Source organism: Rhinolophus sinicus, chromosome 15 (assembly GCF_057876585.1).
Source record: "Rhinolophus sinicus isolate RSI-liver-muscle chromosome 15, RSI-T2T, whole genome shotgun sequence".
Classification (NCBI taxonomy): domain Eukaryota; kingdom Metazoa; phylum Chordata; class Mammalia; order Chiroptera; family Rhinolophidae; genus Rhinolophus; species Rhinolophus sinicus.
In genome coordinates, this window is record NC_142515.1 from 77,097,575 (window position 1) to 77,112,024 (window position 14,450).

The 14,450-nt window shown below is 44.6% G+C and overlaps 1 long non-coding RNA gene across 1 annotated transcript; it reads right to left on the reverse strand.

Moving 5' to 3' along the window:
- Positions 1–1,460: 1,460 nt before the first annotated feature.
- LOC141572808 (uncharacterized) lies at positions 1,461–13,174 on the reverse strand. The gene is made up of 2 exons (XR_012498303.2): positions 13,002–13,174; positions 1,461–2,068 (listed from the first exon to the last, which is right to left on the reverse strand). It is a non-coding gene; the product is annotated as an uncharacterized LOC141572808 (long non-coding RNA).
- Positions 13,175–14,450: the final 1,276 nt, after the last annotated feature.

Consider the following 14,450-nt stretch of genomic DNA (forward strand, 5'->3'; position numbering starts at 1 on the left):
TATTATTCTTTGCTTGACTGATTTTCATAATTTCATGGATCTCTCTGTACACTTGTCAGTTACAAACACATCCAGGTGTTCATGAAGCGGCAGTCACGGTCATGTACTAAATCCCTCACTCAGCGCAGCCTAACAGACGTGGTTACTTCTACCACCTCCCAGGGCTAATACCTTAGAACACTTTGAATTCTCTTTTTCTCTTTCCTGCCTTTTTAATAATTCTTGCCATGCATTTTAATTCTACATCTCTCTTAATCTTTACGTGACAGTCTCAAAATTCACTTATGTTGAGCTATGTTTTATCCCTTCTGTTGTTCTTCATTTCTTCTTGCATTTCCAGTTATCAGTGGGATCATTTTCCTTGGACTAAAGGAAAATGATTTTCTGAAGACTGAAGAGAAAATTATTTTCTCTAATTTAAGTCTTCTAACAATGAAATCTTTCAGTTTACTTCTTTCTGAAGACATCTTATTTCACCTTTAATTTTGGGCGATGTTGCTGCTGGGTATAGAACATTGGTTTATCAGGTACTTCTTTTACCACTTTAAGTCATTCTTTCCTCATTGATTGCTGCAATTTCACCTTTCTCCACACTTTAAGGCTGTTGAGGGTACAATTAGCTTTATATTTAAATCACGTCTGTAAGTTTCAAAGTACTGATACCTTCCCCACTGCTGACCCCTAATGTACAGATGCAATTGACCCCGCCTGGGGTCCAGCTCTTTTCAATTTACCTTGTAATCTCTTGTGCCGCTGTGGGGACAGAGTCCCAGAGAGCAGTTTCCAGGCTCTCGGCCTCACATGGAAGGTGCTGGCTCAGGTAGTAGATGGCTGTCAGCTGTGACTAGCTGGCCATCGGCTGTTACCAGTTAGCCTTTAGCCACTGATATAACTGCCATGGCTATGCTAGCAAGCGCAGATTGCAGAGAGGCAGATTGCAGTAAGCACGTGGGGTTGGTTGGCAGGCAGAGAAGTGGACAGTGGATTGTGGATCGTGTGGATCCTACTTACTGTGTCTCGCCTGGCCGGCAGTGAGAATAGAGTGGTGTGACTCCCCTACCTATGGCTCCGTGGGGGTACCGTTTTGGCCTCACTATGTCCTGCGTTCTTTTGTGGGGAGCGGGACCAGAGACTCTGCATGACACCCCTGATGATAGCCACAAAGCCTGAGAAACCCTGAAATGACAGAAAAATCCTCTATCTTCACTGAGTCAAAAAACTTGGAGCTCATACAAAATGAATTCTAACGTCCTGGCCCCTCCCACAGCCGTTGTGACACACTGTGTGACAACCTACCCAGCCCCACAGTACTAACAGCACCTCGGGTGTGTTTCATGTAAGTCAAGGTCCAGGACCACAGCTAGAGGACAAGTCTCTCACCCTCGGCTGTCCTGCGGACCCTCAGGAGTTGTGCACTTCCTGCCTGTCAGTGTCAACTGAAAAATAACATCGACTGTGTAGTCCGTCACCAAAAGAATTTATTCAGGGGGAAAACAAAGAGCTGCAACAGCATCATAACGTGCAAACCTGGCGAGCCCCATGCACATTCTGGCTTGTGTGCTAAGATAGAGGGTATCTAAGTTAGGGAAACAGGAAGTTAGAACTGGAGAGTTTTATGAAAAGTAAGTTAGGACCAGAGTCCAACGAGCCCAGCTCCTCCCATGGACCTCCCAACCTAATCAGTTTTATTAAAATGACAGTTCATCTTTTTCATTCCCCTCTTTTGATCAAGATCTTTCTCTCACAAATATATGGTGATGGAAGGAGAACTGACTCTGGGTGGTGAACACACAATGGGATTTATAGATGATGTAATACAGAATTGTACACCTGAAATCTATGTAACTTTACTAACAATTGTCACCCCAATAAATTTAAAAAATAAATTTAAAAAAAAAAAAAGATCTTTCTCTCAAAGCATCGCTGATCAACAGCCAGTTCTTCTGTCTTCAGCCTTTTTGTCCCTCAATGTCAGGAAGGACTTCTGGGTGTCATCTCTCACATCACAAGGAAAGTGCGTGGATCGGGAATGGCTCATGTCCAGGGTCAACAGACAACAGATGCAGAGCTAAATAATAATAGGAATTTAAAACAGGATTAGAACAGCATGACCTAGTCTATATGACGGATTTAAACCAGGAGTTCAAGGCTGTAGATGAAACAAAGACCGTCATTATCTTAGATCAAAGTTTTGATGACAGATTCAACAACCGGAAATTCCCCCCCTCCTTTCACAATAGCTTGGGAAATGCGAACAATGGCATGTTCCTTCCAAGGAAAAGAGAAAAATGAAATAAGAATCAATAGTAAGAAAAGAGTTGCATGGGCCTGATTCTGTCGTGTGGCAATTCGTCTCCTTCAGAGGTCACCTGCTTTAAGTTTTGACAGCTGTAGGTTCAGATCACCAGACTGTGTGCAGTTCCAGTCAAGGTTTGGTGCCTTCTTTAGGTGACACGTAAATCCAAGAGTCTACTCCCTGCAGTTTAGCAGCACAGGGGTTAGTCAAGAGTACCTGTAAAGGCCCTTCCAGCAAAGCTGGAGGAAGCCTTTTTTGAGGTGTCTTTTCCATTAAACAAAATCTCCAGGTTGTGGAGTGTGGATTTTGAGGCTTTTATTTCCCTGGAGTGCACTGTGAAAAGGTTGTTCCACCAAAGCATGATTGTTGCCAATAGAAGCAATTAAGCCTTTACAATACTGAAGTATGTCTCCTTTTACCAACTGTGGATCAAGAGAGGCAGGGGCCAAATGCATGAGGTGTCCTGTAATTATCTCGAAAGGTAAAAGCTTATGTGTCCCAAAAGGGGTAGACCTGAGATTTAAAAGGACTAACGGCAGTACTTTAGGCCAAGGTATTTGAAGAGTTTCTACTAATTTTGCCAGTTGAATCTTAATAATGCCATTAGTATATTCAGCTAAACCTGAAGAGTGAGGGTGGTGAACACAGTGAAAATGTTGTAGAACTCACCAAATAGCCCAGACTTGTTGTAGCACCTGCCCAGTGAAATGGGTTCCTCTATCACTGTGGAGCTCGAGAGGAATTCCCGAGTAGGAATAATCTTCTCATAGGACTTTAGCTTGTCTACATGAAGCGCTTCAGTCCAGTGAGAGCACATACACATCAGGACTAAAACATATTTAAATCCATGAGATGAGGGAAGCTGTATAAAACCTTTTTGCCAGAGTTCAAGTGGTCTGTTAGGCAATTTAAACTGTCCAGGGGCCATGTGAACAGGCTCCCCTGGGTTATACTTTGGACAGGTGGGACACCTAAGGTGGGCACTGTTTGCATCCTTGTTAATATCTCCCCACCATATTGGTTCATGAATGCTACCATTTTGTCAGGGGACCAATGGTTTAATGCATGTACGGTAGTCAGGAGTGGGAATTTTAGAGTGTCTGGTAGGATTGAGTTGTTATTTGGTCCAAACCAGAGCTTATTCTCCTTATCAAACCAGAAATTATTGGATTTCCAATCTTGTATTTTTTCCCCCAAAGCCAATTATTGTCCTTCTCTGGCCAGTTTTTCTAAGTTATCAACTAGAAAAATATCTCTTTGGACCATGACAGAGGTTTGACTGCAGCTAATGCCTTAAAGGGCAGCATTCTTAGCAGAAATATACACCAGGTGATTTTGTTTAGCTTCCAGTGAATCAAGTTTAGAATGTCCTGGAATCTTTCTTAGTAACAGCTAAAGCATCAGAGAAAAAGCATAGCGTCCAATAATTCCTGAACATGTGGACCATTTTTAATTCGCTCTCCATTGGAGGTAAGGGAACCATGTTGTTTCCATAACATTCCAAAGTCATGAGCCACTCCAAAGGCATGTCTCCTGTCAGTATAAATGCGGCTAGTTGTCCCCTTTGCTAAAATGCAAGCTCGAGTGAGGGCATATCATTCAGCCTGCTGTGCTGAAGTGGCCAGAGGCAAAGGTGCTGCCTCAATGACTTCAGAAGGGGCTACAACAGCGTAATCAGCACAGTACTTACCATTTTCAACTTTTAAGTATGAACCATCTGTAAACTAAGAAAGATCAGCTTTACCTAGAGGAGTCTCCTACAAATCATCACGAGGAGTCAGGAAATGATCTGTGTCAGGCAGTCATGAGGGGCTTCCTCAGTCTCAGAAGGAAGAAAAGTAGCTGGATTAAGGTTATTACAATGTCAGAAAGGGTTATATGGGAAGTGGTAAACAAACGGATTTCACAGGAAGTTAGGCGACTGACTGAAAGATGCTGGGCGTGATGAGAATTCGGGAGAGCTTGTACTGCATGAGGCACAAAGGTGCTTAGAGGGGATCCCACACAACTTTCTCTGTGGCCTTAACCAGGAGGGCAGTAGTAGGAACAGCTCTGAGGCAAGGGGGATGGGTTATTCCCGAGCCACAGGGTCCAGTTGTTAACTATAGTATCCTAGGGATCTATATTGATCCCATGTTTGGGGTTGAGTACCCCAAAGGCATTCCCTTCCTTTTCGTGCACCAAAAGGAAGAAGGGAATCTGATGGTTAGGACACCCAAAAGAAGGTGGGTTTATTAAACTCTCTTTTAATGCTCTAAAGGCTATGTCATCCTGTTCTTCCCATGAAATTAAGTCAGGACTGTCATTCTTTAGTAAGACATATAGAGGTTTTGCCGTAAGAGAGAGATTTGCAGTCTAATTCTGGCAACAGCCCACTAGCCCTAGAAGACCTCGCAATCGGCACTTAGTGTTGGGCCTTGGGAAGCTCAGGGCGCCATGAAGCCTGTCTGGATCCAGGCGCCCTCAGCTTAGGACCCCACCCAAGCCCACCCCCAAGACTTGTCAAATCTTGGACCCCTTAATCTCACCCCCTGATGTTACTTTAGCTATAGCCCCCCAAGATTCCCCTGGGTGCTAAGTCCCCATATTCACCCCCTTGCTATGTGCCTAAAGGACCCCCACCATGTCCCCATAACCTGTTCCTCTCTAAGGAAACTGGCACAGGGTGCTCCAACCCCCCCTCCCAGAATCTTTCCATGAGTGTTCCAGCCCCTAGGTCCACCCTCATAATCTGCCTCCTATTTCAAAGCCCTACAAACTTACCCCCCAAAATCCACTTGCCAAGACATCCCTGGTTCTGAGCACCCCGAATCTACCTCCTTGTTGGTCTCCCCGTCTGATTATCCAAAGTTCTCTGACACCCTGATGTTCTGAGCACCCCTCGGATCCCCGTTACAAGTGCTGAAACCCCACATCCACCATAAAGATCTGTGTTCTGCTTCTCAAGGGTTCTCTTCCTACAATGGCCCATTGAAGGATACCCAGTATCTGCAGACCATCCCCCAATTCCATCACCCCCCAAAACTCTGTCCTCCCAGCATGATTTGTTCCCCCAGACTGCTTCCTTCCATCCAGTGCTCCCAAACCTGTCCCCCATCCAGACCCCCAAAGAACACCATGTTCTGAAACCCCAAACCCCCAGGATGACCCCTACTACTCACAGGCCATCCCCTTGCCCTGCGTCTGCCCCAGGAATTCTCCTGCATGTCTTGTCTCACAGTGCACCTCCTGACCCCATTCCTCATCCCCTTGAATCCAGGACACCCCACCCTTGGATTTTCAAACTCCCCAGAACCCACCCCCAGGACCACCCCCAGGCCCCATCCCATTCGCTGAGACACCAATAGGCAGTGACATTTCTGAGGGCTGCCCAGCTCACCATGACCCTGAGCCAGATGCCCCAGGTGGGGACTTCACTCTGGACACTGGCTTCCTCCCCACACCCCCCACAGGTCCCCAGAGGCCGTTTGTCCTTGGCTGTCCCTCCTCATCTCACTAATAGTTCATTTCAACTTCACTCTATCTCCCCAGACCTCGCTCAGCCTGTTCCTGCCACACCACCCCAGGAGCTTTCTCTGGGACCTGCCCTGGGGAGGCCCTTCAAGGCCTGTCCCACCCCACCTTGTCCCTGCAGGGGCCTGGAATGGGAGTCCATCCTCTCAGAACAGAGAGGCGGGGCGTTCTCCCCACAGGGCACCCTGGGTCCCTCTCCTCCCTCTGCCCTCGTCCTCCATCACCCTGGGCCCAGGCTGCAGGCAGAACTCTCTGCCTTCACGTTGTCCAGCCCAGTGAACGGCCAGACCATGGACAGCAGCCCGGACACATCCTCCCAGCTTATCAACAAAATAAGCACGAGGCCAGAGCTTGTGCTTAGCCTTGGGTCCCCTCCTCCCCCAGTCCAAGCAACCATTCATTCCTTCATTCCTTCAACCAGTCAATATTTGAGCCTCTCTCACAGGTTCTCTCTGTCTCTGTCTCTCCCTGAGTCTTCTCTGACTCATCTGCTGGCATTGTTGTTATGTAGGAATTTTCCAGAGTGGAAACTCATTTGTTTGTGAAACATTGAGTCCACTCCATCTGAAGAAGTTCCTGGAAGTGCGATAGCTGGGTCAGAAGGTGTGTGCATTTGTCGATTAAGTAGACACTGCAACTTGTCCTGCATATGATTTCTACCAATTTTCTTCTTCATCCTCAAAGTAAGAGAGTGCCAACCTCTACCCTCAGACAATGGAGGTGGGTGAGAGCTGTCCCTATCCCTACCCACACTGTCCCTCTGTGTCCTGGGGACTGGACAGGGTCTCCAGTCCCATTCTTGGCCAGCGAATGGTCCTCGTCTGTGGGGGATGGCCTCACAGTCAGGCCAAGATCTGTAGATCACAAACATGCAGGGTTGGATGCCCCTTGGCCATACCTCCCCACCCAGCAGCAGCCCCAATCTGTAGAATCTATAAGGTTACAGGGTTGTGAGGGAAACTTCTCATTCTTCCCACCAGGGGGCAGTATCCCCAAGCTCAAGGCACAGAGGGCCGCATCAAATTTAGAACCCCAATGACCGCAGCCAACCATCATCCCAGACCTCAAGTGAGACCTAAGTGGAGGTGCCAGGGCACTTCCAGCCACACACACTCACACAGAGGGGATGTGGGACAGGCTGAGACTCTGATGCTACAGGATGTGAAGAGGATGCAAAAACCCCTGCTATCCCTGGGATGCTGGGTGGACTCTCATTTAGACCAGACTAAGGTTCCCTGAACTCAAACCTTGCCTGGGGGAGAAATTTTCTCTGTAATCCTTGGGGCACGAGCCCCTCCTGTTTGCACACTCCCAAGAATGGGGAGCTCACTACCTCGAGTCTGTTGTGAGAAATCTCACCTCATCCCAGGAGTCATGGGGAAACCTGCACTTGCTGCCTGTCACTCCCCACCCAGGGCACTGAAAGCACCAGAGACCCTGATCCACACATGCACATACACACACGCCTGGGGTCTGCTCTTTTCATGTGGATGGGGGGCTCCATCCTGACCTCGCTGTATGCCTTCCTGTCCTGCTGGGTCCTGTGGGAGCAGTACGAGGAGCAGGGGCCCCACATCATGTACTGCAAAAGTATGGTTTAAGGAAATGTGTTTGTGCCAAGGGGTGGACTTGTGATGGTTAATTTTACGTGTCAACTTGGCTAGGCTAGGTACTCAGGTGTTTGATCAAACACAAGTCTAGATGTTGCTGTGAAGGTATTTTTTAGATGAGATTAACATTTAAATCAGTAGACTTTAAGTAAAGCAAGCTACCCCCCATAATGTGGGCCTCAACTAATCAGTCGAAGGCCATAATAGAACAAAGACTTAACTCTCCCAAGGAAGGAGGACCTCTGTCAGCAAACTGCCTTTGGATTCGAACTGCAGTTCTTCCTGGGTCTCCAGCCTGCCAACCTACCTAGTGGACTTTGGATTTGTCAACCTCCACAATCACATGACCAATTTCCTACAATAAATCTTTCTGTCTCTACATATGCATTTTGTTGTTTCTGTTTCTCTGGAGGACCCTGACTAATACACATGTCAAGCCGCTTGCCTACCTGAGGACCTTTGCACCTGTTATTCCCTCTACTCAGAATGTCCCTTCCCACCTCCCATCCCAAAGGTAGCCCCCTTCTCAGTATGACACAAAGCTCAGACGCCATAAAACGAATGATTAAAACAGTTGAATTCATATAAACATCCAAAAAGAATCTGCAAGGTGAAAATCACCTTGAACAAAGTCAAAACAAATGACAATTTAAAACATAAAGTAAATAGATAATTGTTAAAAGACAAATAAACAGAGTAAACTATAACTCATAACACAGAGGGATAATGTCCATAATATATAAAGAGCTCTTAGAGACAATCAACAAGAAAAGTACTATAACAGTCCATGGAAAAGTTAGCAAAAGATATGAAACTTAAGGTCACAGAAAAAGAAAGACAAATGACTCTTGGTCACAGGAGAAGATTCTCATTATCATAAGGGAAATGAACCTTAAAACTATACTGTGATACCTTTTTTAACCATTCAGATTGGCAAAGATCAAATGATTGATAACACGCCAAGTTGGTGAGTCTTGGGGAAACTGGCACTCTCTTACCTTGAGGATGAAGAAGGAAATTGGTGATAACCCTATGCAGGGCAAGTGGCAATGTCTACTTAAATGACAAATGCACACACTTTCTGACCCAGTTATCACACTTCTGGGAACTTCTCCTTCAAATACAATCACTCATATGTGGAATTATGTAAATAAATTATGTAAAAAAAAGTTGGAAATATGCATTTCCAATGTTATGTGCTGGTCCATGAGAATGGGTTAAATACATTTCATTCAAACACAGAGGAATATTGTGCAGCTGTGAAAAAGGAATGAGCGCACTGTGTTCACTGACATGAAGTGATCTTCAGGATATATTCTAAGTGAAGAAAACAAAGATCTAGATAATATGCTACCATTTATGTAAAAATAAGAGTAAATGGGTATGCAGATATTTAAAATGCCTGGAAGATTTCACAAGAAACAGGAAGAGTAACTGCTCCTAGAATGCTTTCTTGGAAGGTGATCCAAGATTGCAGAGTAGACAAATGCTGTATTTGCCTCCTCCCATGACCACATTAAAATTGCAACTAAATTATAGAACAATCAACCTGGAGAACTGTCTGAAGTCTCGCTGAACAGAAGTCCTATAACTAAAGATATAAATAAAAAGCCACATGAAAACTGGTAGGAGGGGCAGAGACACGAAATGGGCTGGCCCCAAACCTCCATGTGGCGGTTGAGAATTGGGAGGTGTCTCTTTCCCTTTGAGGTTCCCCTCAGGGGAGTGAGGAACCCAAGCCAGACACTGGGCACTCCAGTCCAGAGTACCAGTGCCAGGAAGAGGAGCCTCCACAACATCTGGCTGTGAAAAACAGTGGGCATTCCTGCCTTTTGGTGAAACAGAAGGTTGTGGGAAACCCAGACATCCTCTTAAAGGGCCCATGCACAGACGCATTCGCTTGTAAGCACTGACCCTCAGCTCCCGCAAAGGAACAGTGTCTCAGGAGGCACCAGAGACATACAAGGAAAGTCTGAGTTGTGTGGCTTCAGGGTGAGGCCTAGAGGGACAGACTCCATTGTGTTGAGTCCTCCTCCGATGCAGCCAGGAGGCAAAAAGCATCTTTCCTGTGTTGAGCCCTCCCCCTATATGGCCAAATCTGAATCTGCCTTGGCCTGGTAAACTCCACTTGCTCCACCCTGGTGACTCCCTGGGACCCCACCCCACCCAACTCGCATATCACATGAGGCTCTACCAGTGGGTGAATCTTACTGGAGCCAGCAGGCAGCACCAGGCCTCAGGGTGCCCTGGGGTTTTTGCATAACTACCCCAGGTCCAGTACTGGTGGCAGCCATCCTCAGTTCACAGCATGGCCTCTCCCATGTACCTCCAGGTCCAGCACTGGGAGCGACCAACAATGGATCACGTTGTAGCTCCTACTAGGTAGTCCTCAGCTAGCCACAGGTAGTTGCTGACCAGGGCCTGCACCAGAGGTCCTCTCAAGAAGTCCCAGAACCAACATACCTAGAGATCAGCTTCAGACCACAGCAGAGCACCACCCAGTTAGCCCCACAAGTGGCACACCCAAAGGACGATCTCAGCAGGCACCAGAGCCCACTGGGGCAAATCCCACTCCATGGGGTAAGCACTCAACACAGCAGCTTGTGAGCTGAGGACATGGCCAAACCCCACAGCCAGTCAGCCTGAGTGTCAATCCCAACCACTGACATGCCAACAGCAATCAAGGCTCAACTACAACAGGAGGGCTCACACAACCCACACACGGGACACTCCTGAAGCACCCAGCACAGGTGACCAGGGAGACTGTGCCGTTGGGCTCCATAGGTCACCTACTACATAAGGCCATCTGGCCAAGACTGGGCGACATAACAGATATACCTAATACATAAAAGCAAAGAGAGGCAGCCAAAATGAGAAAACAAAGAAATATGTCCCAGATGAAAAACCAGGAGAAAACTCCAGAAAAAGAACTAAATGAAATTAAAGAAAGCAACCTACCAAATACAAAGTTCAAAACAATGGTTATAAGGATGCCCAATGAAATTAGGGTAAGAAAAGATGAACTCAGTGAGAACTTCCGCAAAGAGACAGTAAACTTAAAAAAGGACATAGAAACCATAAAAAAGAACCAGTCAGGGCCGGCCCGGTGGCTCAGGCGGTTAGAGCTCCATGCTCCTAACTCTGAAGGCTGCCGGTTCTATTCCCACATGGGCCAGTGGGCTCTCAACCACAAGGTTGCCGGTTCAACTCCTCAAGTCCCGCAAGGGATGGTGGGCTCCGCCCCCTGCAACTAAGATTGAACACGGCACCTTGAGCTGAGCTGCCGCTAAGCTCCCAGATGGCTCACTTGGTTGGAGCGCATCCTCTCAACCACAAGGATGCCGGTTCGACTCCCTCAAGGGATGGTGGGCTGTGCCCCCTGCAACTAGCAACAGCAACTGGACCTGGAGCTGAGCTGTGCCCTCCACAACTAAGACTGAAAGAACAACAACTTGAAGCTGAACAGCACCCTCCACAACTGAGATTGAAAGGTCAACAACTTGACTTGGAAAAAAGGCCTGGAAGTATACACTGTTCCCCAATAAAGTCCTGTTAAAAAAAAAAAAAAAGAGTCAGTCAGAATACAATAACTGAAATGAAGAATGCACTAGAAGGACTCATCAGCAGAATAGATAAAGCAGAGGATTGAATCAGCGATTTGAAAGACAAGGGAGCAGAAAACACCCAATCAGAATAGCAAAAAGAAAAAAAGAATTTAAAAAATCAAAACGGTTTAACAGACCTCTTGAACAACATCAACTGTAGCAACATTTGCACCCATAGAGGTGCCAGGAAGAGAAGAGAGAAAGCAAGGGATTGAGAATCTATTTGAAGAAATAATGACTGAAAATTTTCCTAACCCGGTGAACAAAATAGACATACAAGCCTGGGAAGTGCAGAGAGTCCTAAACAAGATGAACCCAAATAGGCCCACACCAAGACACATTATAATTAAAATGGCAAAGGTTAAAGACAAAGAGATATTCTAAAAGCAGCAAGAGAAAGGCACCTAATTACTTACAAGGGAGCTCCCATAAGACTGTCAGCTGCTTTCTCAACAGAAACTTTGCAGGCCAGAAGGGATTGGCATGAAATATTCAAAATGATGAAAAGTAAGAACTACAACCAAGACTACTCTACCCAACAAAGCTATCATGTCTTCCCAGAGAAGACAAAGTTAAATGAGTTCATCACCACTAAACCAGTATTACAAGAAATGACAAAAGGAGAAGGGGGTAGAACATAAATATAAATAATAAAATGACAATAACTATGTATCTGTCAATAAATACTTGAAATGTAAATGGATTAAATGCTCCAATTAAAAGACATAGGGTAGGGCGGCTGAATGGCTCAGTTGGTTAGAGCGTGAGCTCTGAACAACAGGGTTGCCAGTTCGATTCCCACATGGGCCAGTGAGCTGCACCCTCCACAACTAGACTGAAGACAACAAACTGCCGCTGAGCTTCCAGAGGGGTAGCTGGATGGCTCAGTTGGTTAGAGCATGGGCTCTTAACAACAAGGTGGTCAGTTCAATTCCCACATGGGATGGTGGGCTGTGCCCCCTGCAACTAAAGATTGAAAACAGCAACTGGACTTGGAGCTGAGCTGCGCCCTCCACAACTAAGTTGAAGGACAATGACTTGGAGCTGATGGGCCTTGGAGAAACACACTGTTCCCCCAATAAAAATAAAAATAAAAGTAATAAATAAATTTTTTAAAAGAAATAGGGTAGCTGAATGGATAGGAAAACAAGACCCATGCATATACTGTCTACAAGAGATCTACTTCAAATTGAAAGACACACACAGACTGAAAGTAAAAGGATGGAGAAAGATATCTCATGCGAATGGAAATGGAAAAAAAACTGGGGTAGCAATACTTATATTGGACAAAATGGGCTTCAAAATAAAGGCTATAATAAGAGACAAAGAGGGACATTACATAATAATAAAGGGATCTATCCAACAGGAGGATATAACCCTTGTAAACATTTATGTACCCAACATAGGAACACCTAAATACATAAAGCAAATATTAACTGACATAAAGGGAGAGATGAACAGTAATACAATCATAGTAGGGGATTTAACACCCCATTTAACACCCCATCTGTCCACACCAATGGACAGATCTTCCAGACAAAAAATCAATAAGGAAACAGAGTCCTTAAATGACACTCTAGATCACATGAATTTAACTGATATTTTTAGAGCATTTCATTCCAAAGCAGCAGGATATACATTCTTTTCAAGTGCACGTGGAACATTTTCCAAGATAGACCATATGTTAGGCTGCAAAACAAGTCTCAATAAACTTAAGAAGATTGAAATCATATCAAGAGTCTTCTCTGACCACAATGGTATGAAACTGGAAATCAATTACAAGAAAAAAACTTGAAAAACACAAACACATGGAGGTTAAAGAACAAGCTATTAAATGATTAATGGGTCAACAACAAAATCAAGGAAGAAATCAAAAGATACTTTGAGACAAATGAAAATGAAAATACCATGACCAAAAAACTATGGGACACAGTGAAAGCAGTTCAAAGAAGGAAATTAATGTCAATACAGGCTTACCTCAAAAAACAATAAAAATCTTGGGCCGGCCCGGTGGCTCAGGTGGTCAGAGCTCCATGCTCCTAACTCCGAAGGCTGCTGGTTCGATTCCCACATGGGCCAGTGGGCTCTCAACCACAAGGTTGCCAGTTCGATTCCTCGAGTCCCGCAAGGGATGGTGGGCAGCGCCCCCTGCAACTAAAATTGAACACGGCACCTTGAGCTGAGCTGCCGCTGAACTCCCGGATGGCTCAGTTGGCTGGAGCGCGTCCTCTCAACCACAAGGTTGCTGGTTTCGATTCCCGCAAGGGATGGTGGGCTGTGCCCCCTGCAATTAGCAACGGCAACTGGACCTGGAGCTGAGCTGTGCCCTCCACAACTAAGACTGAAAGGACAACAACTTGAAGGTGAATGGCACCCTCCACAACTAAGATTGAAAGGACAACAACTTGACTTTGAAAAAAAAGTCCTGAAAGTACACACTGTTCCCCAATAAAGTCAAAAAATAAATAATAAAATAATAAAATAATAAAAATAAATAAAATGTCAAAAAAAAAAGTTTAGCTCTACAAAAAATAAATAAATAAATAAAAATCTCAAAGAGTCTAACCTTAAAGGAACTATAAAGAACAGCAAACAAAGCCCAAAATGAGTGGAAGGAAGGAAATAATAAAGATCAGAATGGAAATAAATGAAATAGTCTTTTCAAAAAAATACAAAAGATCAATAAAACCAAGACCTTATTCTTTGAAAAGAGAAACAAAATTGATAAACCTTTAACCAGAGCCATCAAGAAAATAAGAGAGAGGACTCAAAATAAAATAAAAAATGAAAGAAAAGTGACAACTGACATCACAGAAATACAACCAAACATACAAATCATATGATCATATCAATAAATGTAGAAAAAGTGTGTGACAAAATCTAGCATTCATTTATGATAAAAAACTCTCAGCAAAGTGGGAATAGAGAGAACATACCTCAACATAATAAAGGCCATGTACAACAAATCCACAGATAACATTATACTCAACAAGAAAAAGCTAAAAGCATTCTCCTTAAGACCAGGAACAAGACAAGGATGCCCACTTTCACCATTTTTATTTAACATAGTATGAAAAGTTCTAGCCACAACAATCAGACAAGAATAAGAAATAAAAGGCATCCAAATTGGAAAGGAAGAAATAAAACTGTCATTATTTGCAGATGACATGATACTATAGAGAACCCTAAAGATTCCACAGAAAAACTATTAGAACTGATAAATGAATTCAGTAACGACGCAGGATACAAGATTAATATTTAGAAATCCGTTGCATTTTTATACATTTATAATGAACTGTCAGAAAGAGAAATTAAGAAAACCATTTCATTTACCATTGCATCAAAAAAATACCTAGGAATAATTTTAACAAAGGAGGTAAAAGACCTGTACTTGGCAAACTATAAGACATTGAAGAAAGAAATTAA